This window comes from Castor canadensis, chromosome 3 (assembly GCF_047511655.1).
Source record: "Castor canadensis chromosome 3, mCasCan1.hap1v2, whole genome shotgun sequence".
NCBI lineage: Eukaryota > Metazoa > Chordata > Mammalia > Rodentia > Castoridae > Castor > Castor canadensis.
Genome location: NC_133388.1, coordinates 123,694,146 through 123,713,425, shown reverse-complemented (window position 1 = coordinate 123,713,425; position 19,280 = coordinate 123,694,146). Strand labels below are relative to the sequence as shown.

At 32.0% G+C, this 19,280-nt stretch overlaps 1 long non-coding RNA gene across 1 annotated transcript; it reads left to right on the top strand.

The window, feature by feature from the left end:
* The first annotated feature begins 4,990 nt into the window (after positions 1-4,990).
* On the top strand, positions 4,991-18,904 carry LOC141421334 (uncharacterized). Its single transcript, XR_012445927.1, has 3 exons — positions 4,991-5,092; positions 5,945-6,288; positions 18,808-18,904. It is a non-coding gene; the product is annotated as an uncharacterized lncRNA (long non-coding RNA).
* Positions 18,905-19,280: the final 376 nt, after the last annotated feature.

Genomic DNA, 19,280 nt, shown 5'->3' with positions numbered 1-19,280 from the left:
AGTTCTGCTAGGCCTCAGGGTTCCAGTTTCATTTGCATTCTGGTAGTCAAGTGGCAGGCAGCAAGCAAGTATAAGAAGTCCCATGTGTGCCATGCATTGTACTTCCTATACTTCCTATACTTCACACAGTTTCACGTTTTTCCCACTCTTTGGATAGCATGGGGGAGAAAGTGGGGAAGGAAGAGAGAGAGAGAGAGAGAATGAGAGCACTTTGGAGGAGTATAGAAGACTTGGTTCAAATCACACACATCTAGTCAATGACCAGACTGATTTGAACTCAGGCCAGTCTGACCTCAAAGCCTTGAACTCTCTGACGTTGTGCTGCCTCCTAGTGGAGACATTGTGCTCCTCCTCTTTGCCCTACTTTTGTAGTACACAACACCAAAGGAGTTGATAGAATTTTTAAACTGATTTTAAGATAAAATGAATATTGATATCCAATTTTCCACATAGAGCACACTGTGGAGCTTAAAAGAGGATTTACCTTCTTCTCAGATTTTCAACTACTTACTGTGCCAAGGAAGGGTTGATCAATAGGCTGTCTGCATCATATCTTATGATTAGTTTTTTGTGGGAAATGCAGCATAAGATTTTTACAATTCCTAGGATTCTCTATTACCACTGGTAATAGCAACAGGAAATATAAGATGTCCTATGGAGATCATTGGAAGTGGCTTAATAAAATGAGCTTGGTATGGTAGATATTCAATAAAAACATAATAGAGGAATGAACAAGAGCTCAAAATAGCAATGTTACTGCTAAAATAGTAAAAATACCACATACTATGGCCAGAAGTGTTCACATGACTCCTCAGGTGCTGCACTCTTCATTCTCCTATTTTATTTGTAAGGAATCTGAGGCTTAAAGAGCTCAAGTAACTAGCCCAGGATGCACAGCTCATGAGTGAAGAAGCTGCAATCGTAACCAAGGGTTGCATTGCTACACAGCCCTTGCTTTTTCTCTTATGTGATTCTAACTCCCTGTTTAGAAACCTCTAAGAAACAAACTAAAGGAATTTAAATTTTATTTTATAAGACACTACAAGAAATACAGTGATGAAAAGAAAGATGAACAAGACAAAAATAAATTATGGGGGCTGGACTCCAAAAGTTCACCAACCAGAAAAAGTTCTCTAAAATATTTGTTAAGCCTTTCTGATATTCTTGTGGTCTAACCATACCTTTAAAAAATCTATTTATCTTAAGCCAATACATATAATAATATATGTATATAATTTATACATATATTATATATACATATACATATATACATATATACATATACATATATATAGTATATAATTTTCCCATATTTATATATATATAAATATATAATATATATATTATATATTTATACATATATTATATATACATATATATATATAGTATATAATTTTCCCATTATATACTTCCATTTTACATAAACAGGCCACCAATTCAAAATAAAGACATCAAACTTTTTCAACTTGACCTTTCTAACCATGTATCTACACATAAATATATAGTATACATATATATACGTATATATGTATCAACATGTATTGATTTCTATATGTCCTAACTATAGATACAGATACATGTATTAGAGACTCAAGGTAGTTAATTTGGGGGGGGCATTCACATATGAAGATAGCAGTTTTTTAAAAGCAGTTCATCCTTTATACAAACTGCACAACTGAGATGTACAGCTGCTTTTGTTTTGTATGGCCAAATGAAGGAGCTCAATGTTATTACAAAATAAGGCATTTACAGTATTTCTTCACTCTTCAGTCAGCTTTAGTTATGACATCATATTTCACTCAGAAATATACACAGGTCAAATTGATATGTTTCGCTTTTTAAGAAATTAAGAAAGTACCAGAATAGTCTCACATGTGGTTCCATCACAGTTGTACTTGGTCATTTTTCCAACATTATTATGGAGGAAACAAAAAGAGTGACTTGTGCATCCAAATTATTTTTGATTACTAAAAGTGTATGCCAACTAAAAATAGGACAAAGATTATTAACTCGTTTCATTTTGACCATGAAATGTCAACCAAAAGACAATGACTGGCACTCATCATTCATTACTTCTGAATTTGAACTAGTAACTAGAAAGTCATAGGCTTTTCACTTCTCATTCTTCAAACCAGTCCCTAACATCATGTGTTCTCTCTAGTCTGTCATCCCCAAGTGAATGATAGGGCACATAACAAACCAAAAGATGGCCCTTGGGTTTCTTAAGATGTAGTGTTGAGATGTTTTGTTTTCTTTTTGGTCTTCCTTTGCCTTTCAGTTTGACAGTTTTAAAAAACTATTCCATAGTATTCTGTTTAGATGCTGTAAGTTGAATTTTTGCACAACCAACCATTAAATATGTTTCAACTGGAGGAGAAATGAATCCTGCTTGAGAGTCTTGGCAAAGTAAATAAATCCCCAGAGAGCCAGGGCAGCACTCAGAGAGAAATGCTCAGTGAACTAACTATCACCTAACTGCAGGGGTGGACTACCTCCTGTATAAGTGTAAAACCTCATGAAAGCTAAAGGTAAAGGCAACATAGAGAAGTAATGTAACGTGTTCACCATTTGGGACTTCAGAAGTTCATGACAAGGTTTCCTCTTGGGATCACTCCATTTTGTAGTTTGTTTCTCTGTACCTTCTTTCTTACACCTGAACAGTTCATGTTTCCTTAACCAGAACTATGCTGTTAAGAGCAACCCCCCAAACCTTCATTGCAAAGAAGGTTATTATACAGTAGATAGAAACCTTAAGAGGAAAAATCCTATGTCAACTGGTGGTGTAATCCCCAAGGGGAAACAGACTTTAGTTGAACAATCAGAAACCTGGCTTGCTTTATGGTGTTTACACTGCTACTTGCTAATGGATCACCATAAAGGAAGCAAAAGGGCTCTTACACCATTGAGTAGGCTATCATGGGAGTCTTCTGAGTGTGCCTTTTTTATTTGCTGCAGTCAGGTTAATGAGCTCACCAGCCCACTTGATGTTGAGGACTTTGTAACAAAGCAATCTCTCATTAAATGCTGCCTGGCACCACTCTCTTGAAGCAAAGGGACATTCAGATTATTGAATGCCTTTGTACTCCTCATTCCTACCAGGCTATGGAGTCCAGCAGTGGCATCAGTCCCACACACTTCCTGGCAGGCATCCAGTCATCCGCCTGCCCTCTTCAAACTGCATGGGCATTTGCCAATCTAAGCAGCACTGGTAGGCAAACAAGCATGGCACACGACTCCTTTGGCTCAGAGCCAAATGTGCAGCTGAACAATCTAATTTGTTTCTACTGTAGAAGGAAACATTCTTCCCCATTCTTTTCTATTCAGTTGAATTTACATGTAAAAGTTTTGTTATGGTACAAAGGAATGTGCATTTATCTACACTTCCTTTCTGTTTTTACACCTTTTTAGTCTTAACAGTGCAGGTCATGATTTTGTCTGTGGCTTTATTTTAAGTACCTCCTGGCTGACAGTTTCTTCAATGAAATGACCCCAGAGTGTTATCAGCTAGCTAGCAGGTGTGTCTCTATTCAGAATCTTGCAGACAGAAGTGCATCCTGGGTAAAGAGCAGTCTATGCACAATCCAGATTTTTTCAACATTACTGAAGAGATTTAATGGTTTGCTGTCCTAAAAAAAAAAGAAAGAAAGAAAAGAAAGCTGAAAAGATTTTTTTCCAAGTTTGATTTTTTAAAGTATTGATAATACCCTGAGACTTGATGCCCTAAAATGGGATCACATAATTATTTTTAAATGCATTTAATTGTATTTTAATATAAGGTTATGCTTTATTATTAGTAATTCCTCTCCAAACTATTAAATGCTTACTTAAAAAAATCAGAGCACATAAAACAGATGCTCAAGAATTAAGTATAATTTTAGCCCTAGTATTATATTTGTACATAGATGAACATGTAGGGTTATTTTGAGATCAATTAAGTAAAGCTATAAGCATCCTTACACATTCTTATTCTATTGAATTTTAAAATGAATTCTGTAAAAAGTTTTTCTCACTGCCTTAACATGGCTCTTCAGAAAAACAATTTAAATTTTCATCACCTTAAAAAAGCTGGAATATTTTGGGAATTTGCATGTACTCAGAGTCCTGGCTATCAAATCCAGTGAAAATTCTCTACTCAAGTTCTTAAAATTGTTAACAAGCTATGTAATGAAAATTCAAAGCTACTTCCTGAAAAAGTTTCAAATTTAAAATCATACAGAGTAAAATAAAATATAAATATGTAGTTTTAATAAATAGCCAAAAGCTCTAAGAAAGAAAACAAATACTCATAAAACTAGCATACTTTTCTCTCTTTTTAAAAAATGCTAGAATAGGGAAAATAATAATATAGTAATGTTAACTTCATTTATTTAATCTTGCATACTATATTGTCTTTCCATTTATACTGTAAGACATGGACTTTGTGAAATAGCTGCATTGTAAAGTATAAACCTATAGTACTGTCCTTTAGATGGTTCCTACTGCTTATTGTACAGTTTCCATACACATTTTTGTAATTTGCTTAACTAATGTCAATTCAATTCAAATACTTCTAAAATTTGAAAAGCATTTCCTGTGTTCAGCTATCTTGGTGTATTAAATCTGATGACTACTAAACACTTTCACATATTTGATTTCATAATGATTTTTCACAAAACTTTCATTTCAGATCCATTATAGATTACTTTCATATCTAATTCTAGGTATTATCTTTTTATATAAAAGTGCAAATTCTTTATTAAAAAGAAATTTAGTTCTCAATTCAGCCACTAACATCATTTGCTATAGTTTATATGAATTGATATTAAACAGGATATGGAACACAGAAAGTACATGTACATTAATATTCTACCTTCTTTATTATTTTAAGAAAAGAGCAGACTTGAATAAAATTCACATTGTCCATCATCATCTTCTCTAAAGTAGAGGATGAAAGTATTTTTAGAACACAAACTGCAGACAGCAAAGAAAAAAAAAGAAAACAAAGACAGTAAGAAATTATCGGGAGCACAGAATGAGTATTTCCTACTATATGACTGCTCTCCATTGTTCTTAAGGCTGATTCAAACTGATGAAGGCTGATTCTCTCTGCCAGGTATATCTTTATATCCATATCTTTGGTCAGTCTGTATATTTGAAATCTTGGAGACGAAACTACTCTTTTGATCATCATATTCAATTGAGTGAGCTAACCACGTATTTTGGTAAATTGTAGACAACCTATTGTTACAGGTTTTAAAGAAGTCTGTCTTGCCTATTTGAAGTAGCAAAAATCTCTATTATGACTCAGGTTTTTTGCTGTCAATTTTATTGGTACAAAATATATGGGAAATTAAGAGATGCCTCAATTATGAAAGATTCTAATGTTGTTATTAGTGTAATATAAATAGTGTGAAATTTCAGAGTTTATGTAAAGATATTGAGAAAATTGCATAGACATTGTTAGTGAATGACCAATTACATGTGAAATGATTAAAGAAAATGCATATATATTCTTTATCTGCATATCTGTTTCAAATAGAAATCTCTTAGTGATTAAGCTGATTTTTAAAACTTTACAATATTATTATTTGATGATAACCATCTTGTCTGACATATTATTATTTGTTTACTAAATATTGTCGAGATATCTATATTGTAAGCATGTACGATTATTTGTAAGGACATAGTCTACTCCAATGGATGATGGCCAATGTATATTCAGTTTTTTGCAATGTTCATCTTTTTAACAAGTCAATCTATCATAAAGTTACATATGCATAAGTATAGTTTATATGCATACTAAAAAGATTCTGCTATTAAAATAACAATTTACAATGAAAAACATGGATAATAATTGGCGATCTCAAAAACCAGAATACTAACCTATCTTCATGATTTGGATAAGCAGATTGGTTGGCTAAATTCTCTGCAAGTAGTGTTCAATTTTTTATCTGGCTATTTATAGAAAGCTGCAAAAACAGCTGAGCTGACTGAAGTGATGTCACATTTGCTGATGGAATGGTTTGTTCCAGAGCACGCTCAGGAGCTGCATGAGTCTACTTAAGGTTTGGTGCGCAACCCTATGCAGTGAGAAGGTGTAAACATGGGCATTTTTCAGCCCCACCAATCAATATTGCATTGATGACTTTCTACTGACCTTTAACCTCATGAAGAATTCCAATAGCACCATACTGAATCTTCCCGTCTTCAAGGGCTGCCTAGCATAAGCTACCAATTTTACAATCGATCAAAAGTCATCTCTGTGAATAAAGCTTGAGATTTCTGGCAACAGCAAGCAATTTTTGAAAGGTCAGGGCTGGGTTTTTATTTGCTTGACCTGTGCTTTCAACTTGTATCATAGTTCTTTATAACCACTAAAAGTAGTAAGAAAATTTCAGATTTTTTCCCCATGTATTTTTAGTAAGCCTTTGGGCATTTTCACTGTCCCTAAAAGAATATGGTTGCATGGCAACCTTCACAGTTGCTATGGAGACTCCATGTGTAAGCAGCTGCTGCAATCAGCATTAACTCCAGGCTTGCAGGTTTGTCATTCCAATACATAGGGAGGGGGAAACAAATAGGACAGCACACTGCCGTAAAGGGGAAGTCACCTAGATAATGTCACTCACAAACATATGTTCCACAATTATTCTTTCCACTGTTTTATTGCTGCAATTATAGCTAAACTAAGATTACAAAATTATATGGTTTTAATTTGCCTCTATTGACTATGTTTCACTTCCATTAAAATTAAGTCTGAACTCATTTACGTAGAAAACCATTGGCTTTCAGGAAAAAAAAATTTTTTGCTTTCTCGTTTAATGTCAACAGGAAAAAAAATCAATGCCCATAGAAACCTTTGTGTGGAACCAGCCACTTAACCAAAATATACGTTAACCTAACATGCAAATCATGCCCCCTGTTCTATTCCTTCTGTGTTTCTAATATTTTACATTCTGTCCAGGATAGACCACAAAGATGCCTCAGATGAATCTTTGAAATGTAAGCAGAAATGCCAGTTAAGCTATCTTAAGCCCCTATCCTTAACTCATCCCATCAGGCTTAAATATTGTGGCATGTGATCCCAGCATCAAAGTGCTTAAAAACAAAACTCAAGAACAGAGGTGATAAGAAACTACCACGAATACTTTTATCAAACTAATTTTTTACCTAACCCTTATGAGCCTGGATATTGCAAGACTTCTTAATAACAGAATGTATAATAAAGTCATTCCATAAAAGACAGGATCTCTTCATACACAGGCACATTATTACTAACTCAGGAGTCATTTGCAAAATAACATTAGTTGTTCATATTCTTGCAAATATAGGTTTAACACAACCATAATAATAAATATTTACTACCCTTAGTCTAATAGTTCAGTTTCTTATTTGGAGATATAATTCTTCTCCTTAGCAACCTAAGACTTACCACTAAAATTCAGTATGTTACTTAACAACAACGTAAACATTTGCTTTCTAATTTATATTATGTAGCTATGCTAATGGACAAGCAAGAAGATAATTTTTATTACATTGAATTAGATTCTAGTGACACATCAGTGTTTTTGCTTTATTATATAGAATGGTCACCTTTTATTTTTAGCATTTGGATTTTTAAAATAATAATGAATCCACAAAAGGAAATATGTATCAAATGTATTTTAACTTATATAAATGGCTGAATGGAGCTGTGTTATAATAGAGTTTTATAAAACCTTATGACTGGGTGGTATCAAGTACTAAAGACAGATATCCAACTTTAATATTTACATAGCAGGCAATCATTTTTATTATACATTACTTAGACGTTGACATGAAGACTTGTCAGAAAACTATTTCTTGAATGAAATGGTAGTATATAAAATTTGTCTGTGTGTGTATACACACATATATCAAATATTAGTGGCATTATCTTCATATTAGTAGAATAACACATGATTATAAAGCATAATTGCCCATTCTAAAAAGTCTTACTTAGACACATTTTAAAAGGTGAAATTTAACAATAGATAAAACAGAATACATTAATATGTTCATGATTAAAATATAACAAAATTTCAGAAACTTGCAATTATCATTTTAATGGATCTTTAAGTAGATACCTAATTGCACAATTCATAGACCTTTAAAAAAAAACAAATGTTGAGTTATCCAATGTCAGTACGATTTTGTTAAACCCATGTTTTCATTTTTCACCTCATAGCATATGTAAAAACAAACATTCATTTTTTAATTCAGTATAGTATAAAACATATGCATACTCCCACAGAACTTGTTCACTACCATTTGAATGGAGACTTCTTTAGGTTTAGAGAACCAAGATTCAGTCTGGAAACTGAAAATGAAAACACAGGTAAAGCCTTAAGCACAGAAGTGTTAGCAGGTGCTGCTACAATACACAAATCCAGATAACATTAAGTGACCTGTTTTTAAAGCCTGTCCAAGAAAAGGGACATCAGGAATTGAATCCTTTGCCCTTTAATAGTTCCTTGTCATGCAATCTTTAAATCAAAAAGGGTGATCACCACAAAACAAATCCCCATTTTGATACACACAACAGGGGCATCTTCTGCAGCCCTGCAGACTGGAGTTTATGGCCTATTCATTATAGTTGCCCGTCAGTGCAGTACAGGGCAGAGAGCTCACACTCAAGCCAATGCAAACTCATGAACCAGTGTTTGAAACCAAATCTTTTAAATAAGAAATGTAAAACCATATCAGATAATTCAAAGAGTGATAATTTCTCAGTATATTTTATATTAATCTGGAAGGTGCTTCATTTTTATTTGCATAATAAATATACCTTAATAATAAAAATTTTAGCTTGCACAATTTTAAAGTGAGATTAGGATTTAAATTCACCATTGGTAGACTAATGAAGACACAGAAATCTTTCAGTTCCGTAATGATAGACTATATTCCAATTAATGCAGCAAAGTATACTTCTATTGTTGGAGATACAAATATACTTCAAAATGGATTTCTGATGAACAAGTCATAAGTGCTATTTTCTCTAAAAGTGACATGAATCTATAAAGCAATTATTTGGATAATTTGAGTACTAACCCCCGTGACTGTGAATGAGAAGGTTTTATTTGGCTTGAGTAATAGGAACTAGCCCTGTACATTGAGTATAATATGTCAGTTTCAACTAAATTATTTTTATAGCTCACTAAAATAAGAAATAAATGTAATATTTTCTCCCATTTTACATGAAATATTTCAAAACTGGATAAATACTACCAACAATTATCCAGGTATCCTTCACTGAATTAAATAGTTATTAACATATTTCTTTTCTCTTTCTTGGTCAAAAATTGTTAAACATTGCCAATATTTTGGGTCAATTTAAAACATTTTCTTGTGTCGAACCTTTTGGACTTAAGCTACAAACATTGTGATATTTCACTTCTAAATATTTTAGCATGTGCTTCCAAAGAATAGGAACATTCTGATATAAACCACAATGTTATTTTCATACTTAATAAATTTAACATTGTCACAATAGTAGTTTCTACTATAAACTCCATATGTAAATGTTCTCCAGTTCTTTTCATAATGACCTTTATAACTTATTTGGGTGGAGGGATCGTAATATAATCAAGGACTATGGGCCACATATTTCACTTACTTGCCTGTCTCTACTTGCCTTAAATCTAGATCAGTCCTCTCAGCATTTGTCAACCATGTGTTGAAATATTTGAAGAACCAATATCAGTTTAAATGTCTTACAATTTAAATTCCTTCTAATTGTTTACTAATTACTAGATTAGGCTAAATATTTTGGACAAGAGCACTGCAAAGGCTAAAGGTGTTGTATGTCTGTCCACAAAAGATCATTTCTGATAAAGAAATGTAAGACTGTATTCAGCATTCACCCCTCATGGGATCATTTTTCTATAACTAATTTGAATGAATTGCTAGGAAAGCTCAGTCATTTGCTGCTGTCACCAAAAGTATGTAATCTTACAATTCATTTAAAATAATTTGGTTTATTAGATTTTGGACCTGGATTTCTCAGTCATTTCACATGTGTGACTTAGAAAGAACATTTGGAACAGTTTGTGATTGAATTCCCTCCCTCAATGCATCTACCACCTAACAGATGATAGAATGGCCATACTGGAAATAAGGTGCTTTATAGAAACTTTGTTTACAAAAGCTAACACAGTGAGTTGTTCTCTCAGTATTAATACACCTATTTTACACTTATTATATCATCACTACATTTTTGGAAATACTCAGCAAAAAAAAGGGAAAAATGAAAATTGTTTGGATATAGTTTTCTCACTCTATTCCAGAATGGAGACTATACAAATTGTTCGCATTTAAAAAATGTTTAATTCTATAATAAAAATAGTGTTAAATAATTCAATATAAAGATACTTCATTATTGGAAAAAATAAGGGGGAAAGTATTTGAAGGAAAATAAAGGAGTCTTTAAAAGTGTCCAAAACTCCAGTGTCAATTTATTTGAGTCTACCTGTCAATTTACTTGTGCAAATGGACATTTGTCATTTTTTAAGGACAAAATATCAAAATGGGATCCTTAATATCTCCTTTATAACTCCACTCAGTCAAATATTATCTAATGCTTGGTTCTGATTTGCAAATAGAAGACTACATTTGGAGCACTTATACCCAATAGGACACTTATATTGGATATAGTATGTAGATCTTACAACCTATTCAAAGCCTTTCTATAAAATATAAATAATACACATTTATCTCTTGTCAACCTATCAAATATGGAGCTATCTCAAATATCATCAAATTCATTTGCTTTTTAAGGATTTTGGAATATTTTGTTTTATTATAACTATGACCTTGGAATCCTTTATGTCAGGATGCTTTGTAAACTTCAGACCTTTATACAAATGCTGAGAAAAAGGCCAAAGGGGTGCAAATGAACATAGTTAAAAACTTTAGCTGACTTTTACTTTGTTGTATTATCTGTGGCAATTTTGAACATTCATTTCCCTTGCAAAATTAGGATGATAACACTTACCTTTTAAGAAATATGTTTTAAAAAATACACAACACAGAGCAGGTGCTCAGCAAGTTGTAACTGTTTATAATCTTTTAAAGAGTCACAATTATAACCCTAACTTCATATACTATGCTTCTAATAGCTAAACCTGTTCAAATAGATATATAGCATACATGTGCTCTAAACTTTCTTAGATGAAGGACCTCCTCCCTAACAGTATATGGTTAGTTTAGACATGCATGTGCATAGAGATGCAAACACATACAATTAACACATATTGGTGGGAATTTTATGCATAACTAAAGTTCTGCAATGAGATAAATAATATAAATAGGGTTGGGAGATTAGCTCAGTGGTAGAGCTACTGTCTAGCATGCATGAGGCCCTGGGTTTGATCACCAGCACTTCAAATAATAATAATACGAATAATAAAAACTTAAAGATAAAAGACTTCAATTTACATTAGGGGAAAAATTGCCATTTACTTTGTCTTCAAGAATCCTAGCACACCTGCATTTGAAAACGCATGTATGTAAATGGAAAAATGAGACCTGTTGAAACTATTCCAGAAATGGGGGGAGAGGAGATAAAGGAGAATGATGGAGGGGGTGAATTCAACTATGGTATACTGGAAGAACCTGTGTAAATGTCACAGTGTACTCCCAGACAACAATAAAAAAGCAAAAAATAAATATATATGATAAAATGTTGGAAATTAGAAACTGCTTATATCCTTATAGCCAAGAATTTTGTACAAAAACACATATACTGTTCATTCTCTTAACAAGCATATTAAACCCAAAGAGAGCTATTACCCAGCACATGCAAAGCTCAGCATTAATTCCACATAAGTGATGCAAAACAACAAGCCACACTAACATTTCAGAAGGGCCTCTTCTGCTAAGTTAATGGTCATTGTTGCTGCAGTGTATCCTCATTGCTAATTCAATTTTTAGTTCTACCTTTATCATTCAAAACAAACAGTATGATCTTAAAAGCCTTCCAATCTTTCTTAATATTTTTCTTTTGAAAGGAAATCATAAGATTTTCTACCAAAGAGGAACAAATGTTTCTAAGTGTCTTCTTTTCCCAACAGACTTAGGTTTTAATGACTAAAAATAGCAGCACTATATGTGTGTATAAATCTTACCCAAGCGCAGTCTGTATAACAAATGTATGTTAATTTTAAAAAGAAAGGAAAGAGGGGAGGGAAGGGAAAGGAAAGGATGTGAAGGGAAGAGAAGCAAGGGATGGGAGGAGAAGGGAAATGATGGGAAGGGAAGGGATAGAAAAGGAAAAGAAGGAGTGGGAAGTGGAGGGAAGGGAAGGGGAGTAGTAGAAAGGGAAAGGGAGAGGAAGGAAGGGATCAGAATTTTTTTAAAAAAAGAAACTGAAACCCTCTATGGACCTTTAACTGCATTCTCACAATTCCCATGGAGTCACCAAATCTACAATAAAATAAAAATGCAAAGTATTCTTACATAGAAAAAAAATTTTTAATTCATGACTTTTTTAGTAATTTCTGTTATTAAGAGCTAAATCACATACAAAACTTATCTCTCTGAATGTAAACCCATGAATCTCACTGCTTTAGTTTATATTTGGAAAGAAAATTGCTCAGCTGATAGTCTTTTTCATGATCTTTAATGTCAAATTGCTAAAATTACTGCTGAGTGCTACTTTATAAATTAGATAATTTTAATTTGATTTCTAGGAATAGAAAATATAAACCTATTTTTTAAAGTTTCTATATTTTATGTAAAAATAAAGTATTATATATTAGATTACTAAGTCAAACTAAATATTCATTTATTAATAACTGTAAAAAATGGACATTTAAGAGCTACAATTTTTTTCTAAATCAAATGGCAAAACCTTTGCCTATAGTCAATAAGCAAAGACAGTCTGAGATAAGCTTCTTAAGACTTATAATCTTTATTACAGCCAAACATAGTAATTGACTGTGTAATTATGCAAAATATGATTTATTATTTAAAAGCTTATATTTATGATGGTAAAACACAATGGGAATTGCATTTAAAAATATATATTATTTGTTTCTTTCTGACATTCAACTTAAAGGCCCTAATCACATTCTAGCTTCTTTCTAAAAGAGACAACAGGTTTAGGCCAGAGATAATTCAAATTATTTAAGAAGTTTTAAAAAAAAAATCAAACAACATAAAGGAAGAACTTTGGGAGAGTTTTCTTAAATGACTTCCTCCTCGACTCTTCCTCTCAATTTTTCCAAGAGGAAGAGGGAAATGTTTACACTATCATCTATGGTAACCATAAAAATTCACCAACTCATAGCCCTTTCTCATAGCATAGTTTTCTATTAGTGCCATTTTGGTTCCTTTGTGTCTTTCAGATGAAATTTTATCTGGTCCTTAAAGCTATAATGCCCACTCTCATTCATGAACAATTCCATCATTATAGAACCTGGTACAAATGCTAAACAGAGGTATCATACTGACCCAATCTCATCAAAATTTTCATGGAAAGAGGATAATCAGATTCCAGACTATTTTTTGTGAGCTTTCATAGGAAATTCCTTTTAACAAAGAGTGACATAAAAATGATATTCACACAGCAAGGATAAAAACAGCAACTAAAGGTTTGAAAAGCCCACCAGGAGAGAAAATTCAACCCACTTATAAAAAATCAACTGCTATATATTTTTTGGTGTTTAGTATCCCAAAAGAAGATGATATGAATCCATTTTCTGTTCATATTCTTTTTAATCCTACAGATGAAAACTACCCTACTGTTCCAAATGCTTTTTTCATTCTAATGGTAAAAATAACTACCAAAAGGATGTGGTTTTACTGTGGATCCTTTGCCAAGTATACACTATTACAAAGTATAAAACATATTCATAGTTTTTTAAGTAACTAATTTTAACTTACTTCCTTTAACCTAAAATATTGTCATGGTGTCAATAGTTAGATTATCAATATTCCCTTAGCAATAAAACACCAAATAACCAAAATAGAATGAAAGAATACCACCACTAAATAAATTTTATGCATATGGCATTTCTAAAGAAATGTGATTCTTATGATGAATAACACAAAAGTGAATTTGTTTGGCCAACTATTAACCTGTCTAATGTCAAGTTCTTATACCTTGAGACTATGATATAGATTATTCATATTCTCAGTAAAATACAACAGAGGAGTTTGACAGTCTAATCAAATAGACTTATAACAATCCTATTTGGGAGGATGAAAAATTATGATAAAAGATCTGAAAACAAAGTTCTGATATTAAATGCTCTATTCTACTTGCATCAATTGCTTTAAATAGGAACTTTAAAAAGAAATGAAGTTATGTCATTCATCCAATATCCCATAAATGTCAAAGTATTAGTCTATTTTGTAGCTCACGTTTTTTCTTGAACATACTTAATTTTTAAATATTTAGTCAAAAAAACTTAACTAACAATTTATTCTCTTAATGGGCATATTTTATTTATTCTTTTGGATGAGAATGACTCCTGCTGACACTTTAGAAAGATAATTATTTTGACAAATATAATATTCATGGAAATCATGCAAAATATATTCTCACTTGAGGTCCTGGATGAAATACTTGTAAAGCTAAGTTCCCTAATATGTGAACTCCCTCTCTGACCCAGATTCACATGACCATTTTGGGTTTATCCTCTCATGCACACTTACTTACTTTACTCACAAACACACTTATCATTTCTGAACAAACAAGGTGCATTGGCAGCTTTGCTCAATTGCAATAAAAATTAAGATTAACACAGGAGTAAAATTTTTACTTTGCTATATTCTTTAAGACTTCATAATAATCTAAATTCACAACTCCTAATATTAATTGCTATTTACCTTTTAATGCTTAACTCAGTCAATTACTTGCAGACTTTAATCCATTTTTAAAAGTGAAATGATTACATCACTACTTTTGATTACCCTAAATCATAATTATTAATAGTCAGTTCTTACTTTTTTCTCATAATATGCCTTATCAGTTAGCTGCAGCTGTTTTTTTCTAAATTGAAAGAAAATATCGATTATTAATCATAACATTTGTATATCATTCAAATACATGATCTTTCTGACTATTTGTCATGCTGATGAGGTTAAGGTAACTAATGGCTTTCAATATTAGTTTAAAGGTATGCACTCGAAAATTTACCTTAAGCAGAATGCTATGAAATGATGATATTTTAACAATTCCCTAAGTTTAATTAGTCAATTTTATAACTCAGTTTTTATTTCTTATAAAGAACATGAGGCAATCAGATAATTGGAAATATGAGACAAAACTTTAAATTAAATGAGTTTAAAAACCGCAGACATGTTTGACCATGTGAACTCATTGACCATAAACATTAGGTATCTTTCTCTCCTGGTGTGTTAGCAAAGCCACACACGTTCTTTCTTGATACAAATCTGTAAATCTGGAAAGGAGTAAAGAACATGAATAGAAAATGTCTTTATAGAATAAAAAGCCTGGGGTGTTATTAAGGAGAACCGTAAGCCCTATTCTATTCTTAGTAATTACAGGATCAGATCAGGTTAATGTGGAGACCTAGGTCATTAAAGTACTTTGAGTTCAAGCTTTAATCTCCTTCAGTTCTATAGTCTGCAGGTTAACTGCTCTGCTTGACTCACCAAATCACTATAAGTGACATGGATGTCATGGGCACTTTTGGCAGAGTGGAAATTTATATATTCAGTCAGCCACAAGTTTCAGAAGGTGAAAAAAATCCACCTAATTTCTGAGAACAATTTGACAAGTTTTTCTTTTTTCAACTCAAATAATAAAGGTCAAATTTCATTCCTACAGGATAACGCCATTTTTAGTGGTCTTTTCACAATAAAATCTGTTTCCTTATTAAATTTTTCATCCACCCATCATCCACAGAATATATTATACAATCTTTAATAAACATATAAATGAGAACTAAAATAGATTAGAATTTGTCTTCATACACCTTGAGGTAATCCTTTCTTTTTTCCTACAATTTTCTCTAAAATTTCTGTGGAGGATGAAGAGCTAAAAATTTAAAACTTGATACCTCATGCCTAGAGACAATTTGGTGGATTTCCTTTTTGAAAAGTGTTTTTCAAGGTTATAGTTCTTGGAATTTTTTTGCCAACAAAGGATTCAAGGTCCTTCTTCACAACAGAGTGTCTAAAATTTTGATTTGTTAAAGTTGTGATAAATATTGTTTTCATTTTTATGGTTTTGGGGAGGATTAGTACCAAGAATAATTTACTCTTACAAAAAATTAATGTAAATGTAAAACCTTAAGCACTTGTATCATTGTACAGTAATCCGTGCAATATATTTTAAAATAGAAGACACTAAAGTTTTGAAAATGCAACTCCTTTGAGTTTACTATGAAGGAAACCATGAATGGAAGACACATTAGAGTAGTCAGGCACCCTGGGTGAGCAGTCCTTTGATTGTGCTCTCTTCTTCAGGGGTTTTAATAATTGCTTTTGCTATTGTTTGGTTGTTAAGTTATTGATCCTATAAAAAAAACTTATATTCAAAATCTCCACATATTAGACTTAGAAAGCCTGTGTGAAGAGACCTTGTAAAGTAAAAAGAGACCAGGTGCATATGTGGTTGTGTTACTCCTGCATCCTAGCTTTTTTATATGTCTCACCTCTCTGTCTTTCCCTTCAAGTTAAGTAGCATTGATAAACAAAGCTGAAAACTACAGTGAATGAGAAATTGTTAAAACAGCCCAAGAGGGTATAAAGGGACCTTCTTGTGTTTTAACGGAAAACCCTACTCAGGGCCTTGGTTGTTTATGTTCTCACAGCTTACTCACTTCACTTTTGTATAGATTGCTAGTCCAGTATGTGCAAGTAAGTTCTTATGATACTGATACTAATGTAGATATGCCACTTGTCTTCTCAGTATTATTACAAAGTCCCTTCAAGGAAAGAACAATGTCCTCTATTTTCCTGTAAAATTACTGTGACTTATTAATTTAAATCATAAGTATTGTATGCTGTGGGTTTCCCCTATAATTTGAACAGGTAATTATTTTTATTAATTGTAAATGTTTATCATTCAAGTCATTATTTTAGAGCATAAAATACTACATTGAAAGTATAATTTCCTTTTTTCTTTTAAAGTTAAATTTAAGAAACTATTTGGCACAAATGATCCTTTGAAATGTAAAAAGAGAAAAGGGTATATTGTAAAACAGAGGTCATCCCAAGAAACTTTCTTAAGATGGGTTAAGGAAAAAAAAAAAAAACACCTACCAAATATGATAGTACTTGAATGATGCAAACTCTGGTAAACACCAGCGTGCAATATGGCAAAAACGAATCAATCAGTTCAGCTTAGTTCAGCCTCTGCAACTGGCCATCTGGCTCAAAATCAACCAAATGTATCCCTGCATATTCATCTTCATTTTCACAAATACTCAAGAGAATGCCATTCTAGGGCAAAATAAAATTAAATCACCATAATTTTTAAGACATCTTTCCTTTCATACCCTCTTGGGAATACTGTGTTTATATGAGAATACTTATTGCTATAAGATCATTATTGAATAATTCTTACTTAAATGTAATGTTTCCTTTTTAAAGTTTAGAAGTAAAACATTTAATTATAACACATTAAATTTTTCAAAAAACATTATTTTAGAAGAGGGAAACTTCTATGACCAGGTCAGCATAATTTTAGTTGAGGCAATAATAGATCAAAAGGCTTAGCCAAATTCATGAAACTTACTAATTTCATGATTATGCTAATCCTCAATGAAGTTGGCCTAAAATATAATTAGCTGTTCTTTGACACAATCTAAACAATACTAGTTCATATTTCAGTCACTATTTACATGAAATCAGGAATTAAAATTTCATTTGATTGAGTGAAAGTATTATATAATAATTACATTACTGTATAAAATTCATCAGCCAAATGCTTTACAAATTATGAAAAGATAGGACTAGATGCTGCTACATTACCTTTGTAATAATTTTGAAATTCTATTAAACATCTGTTTTTTAGGAAGAAGTTAAGGAACAGTATGTATTTAGACTTTTTGGTCATTTCAAATTAAAATAGAAGAGTAGTCTTATATTCTATTTTTACATATCAACTGAGTAAAGGACTGGATCAAATTTATTGGTGATTTTATCTATCTATTGTTGTTCTTGAACTATCCAACTATATTTTATGATTTTGCTCTTTAAATAAAATAAATGAATCTTAATTAGGATGCATCAAAACACACTAAAATAAATCAGAGAGGCAAACAACCACTTTGTTTCCCAAATTATGTTTGTAAAAGACCTAAATAATATAATTAAAGAGTAATTAAATTCTATTCACTATAATTTTGCTCATTTTTAAAAAACTTTGTTGGAAGTTTTTAATTTTAAAAAGATGGGCAAATAAAATTTAAGATTTTTTTATATGTTTCTCGTTACAAAAATGGTGAAATTACAAATCATTTTGTCTTCGAGAAATGAAGCTTATTAGCAAATAATTTCTTAGGCCAATATATTGCTATAAAATGTCTTGAAAATTATATACTTACTGATCTACATCAATCAATCATAGTACCTTTTTTTCATTTTGACCTTGCAGCTTTCTCTGTTTTAAAGGTGCATTGTACCTCTGACAGTGTTTCCTGAAACAATTTCAGTGAGGAGCCAGACAATGGTTTAGGTTCTTTTCTATAGATCTCAGTTTCTGTGTGTGTGTGTGTGTGTGTGTGTGTGTGTGTGTGTGTGTGTGTGTGTATCCTTCCAGTGATGTTTCAGTTTGCTGTTCTGTAAGTAGACTCATAGTTTGAAAGCCTTCTTTTGTTATTAAAACACACACAGGAAAGGGGACTCTCTCCAGGCAGAAAGCACAATCATATTGAATGGACAAAAATTGGGAACCACAGTCAGCACTAAGAATCCTGGTCTCATGTTCAACCTGCTCAAGTGGAGAAAAAGCAGTCAGGTTTGTAGTGATAAATGTAATGATGCATCTTTCACTTGCATCATTCATTTAGAAATGTTGCCAAGTGCATGCAAATGTACAATAAAAGGAAGTTGACTACAAAAGATTTATTTATCAAAAAAAGATTTATCTAATGCACCTGTTTTCATCCAATCTTTGTAAGGCTTAAAACTTTGGATTCATAAACCTTACAGGTTTCAATTTCTGAATGTTAAGTTTTTATTCTGATGAAATTCAGTTGACATCAATGAATACATTATATTCATACATTTCTTTTAAACAACACACACACACATTCTCTTACTCAATTCTCATAGTAGCTTCTGAAACAATAAATCTTCCACCCCAT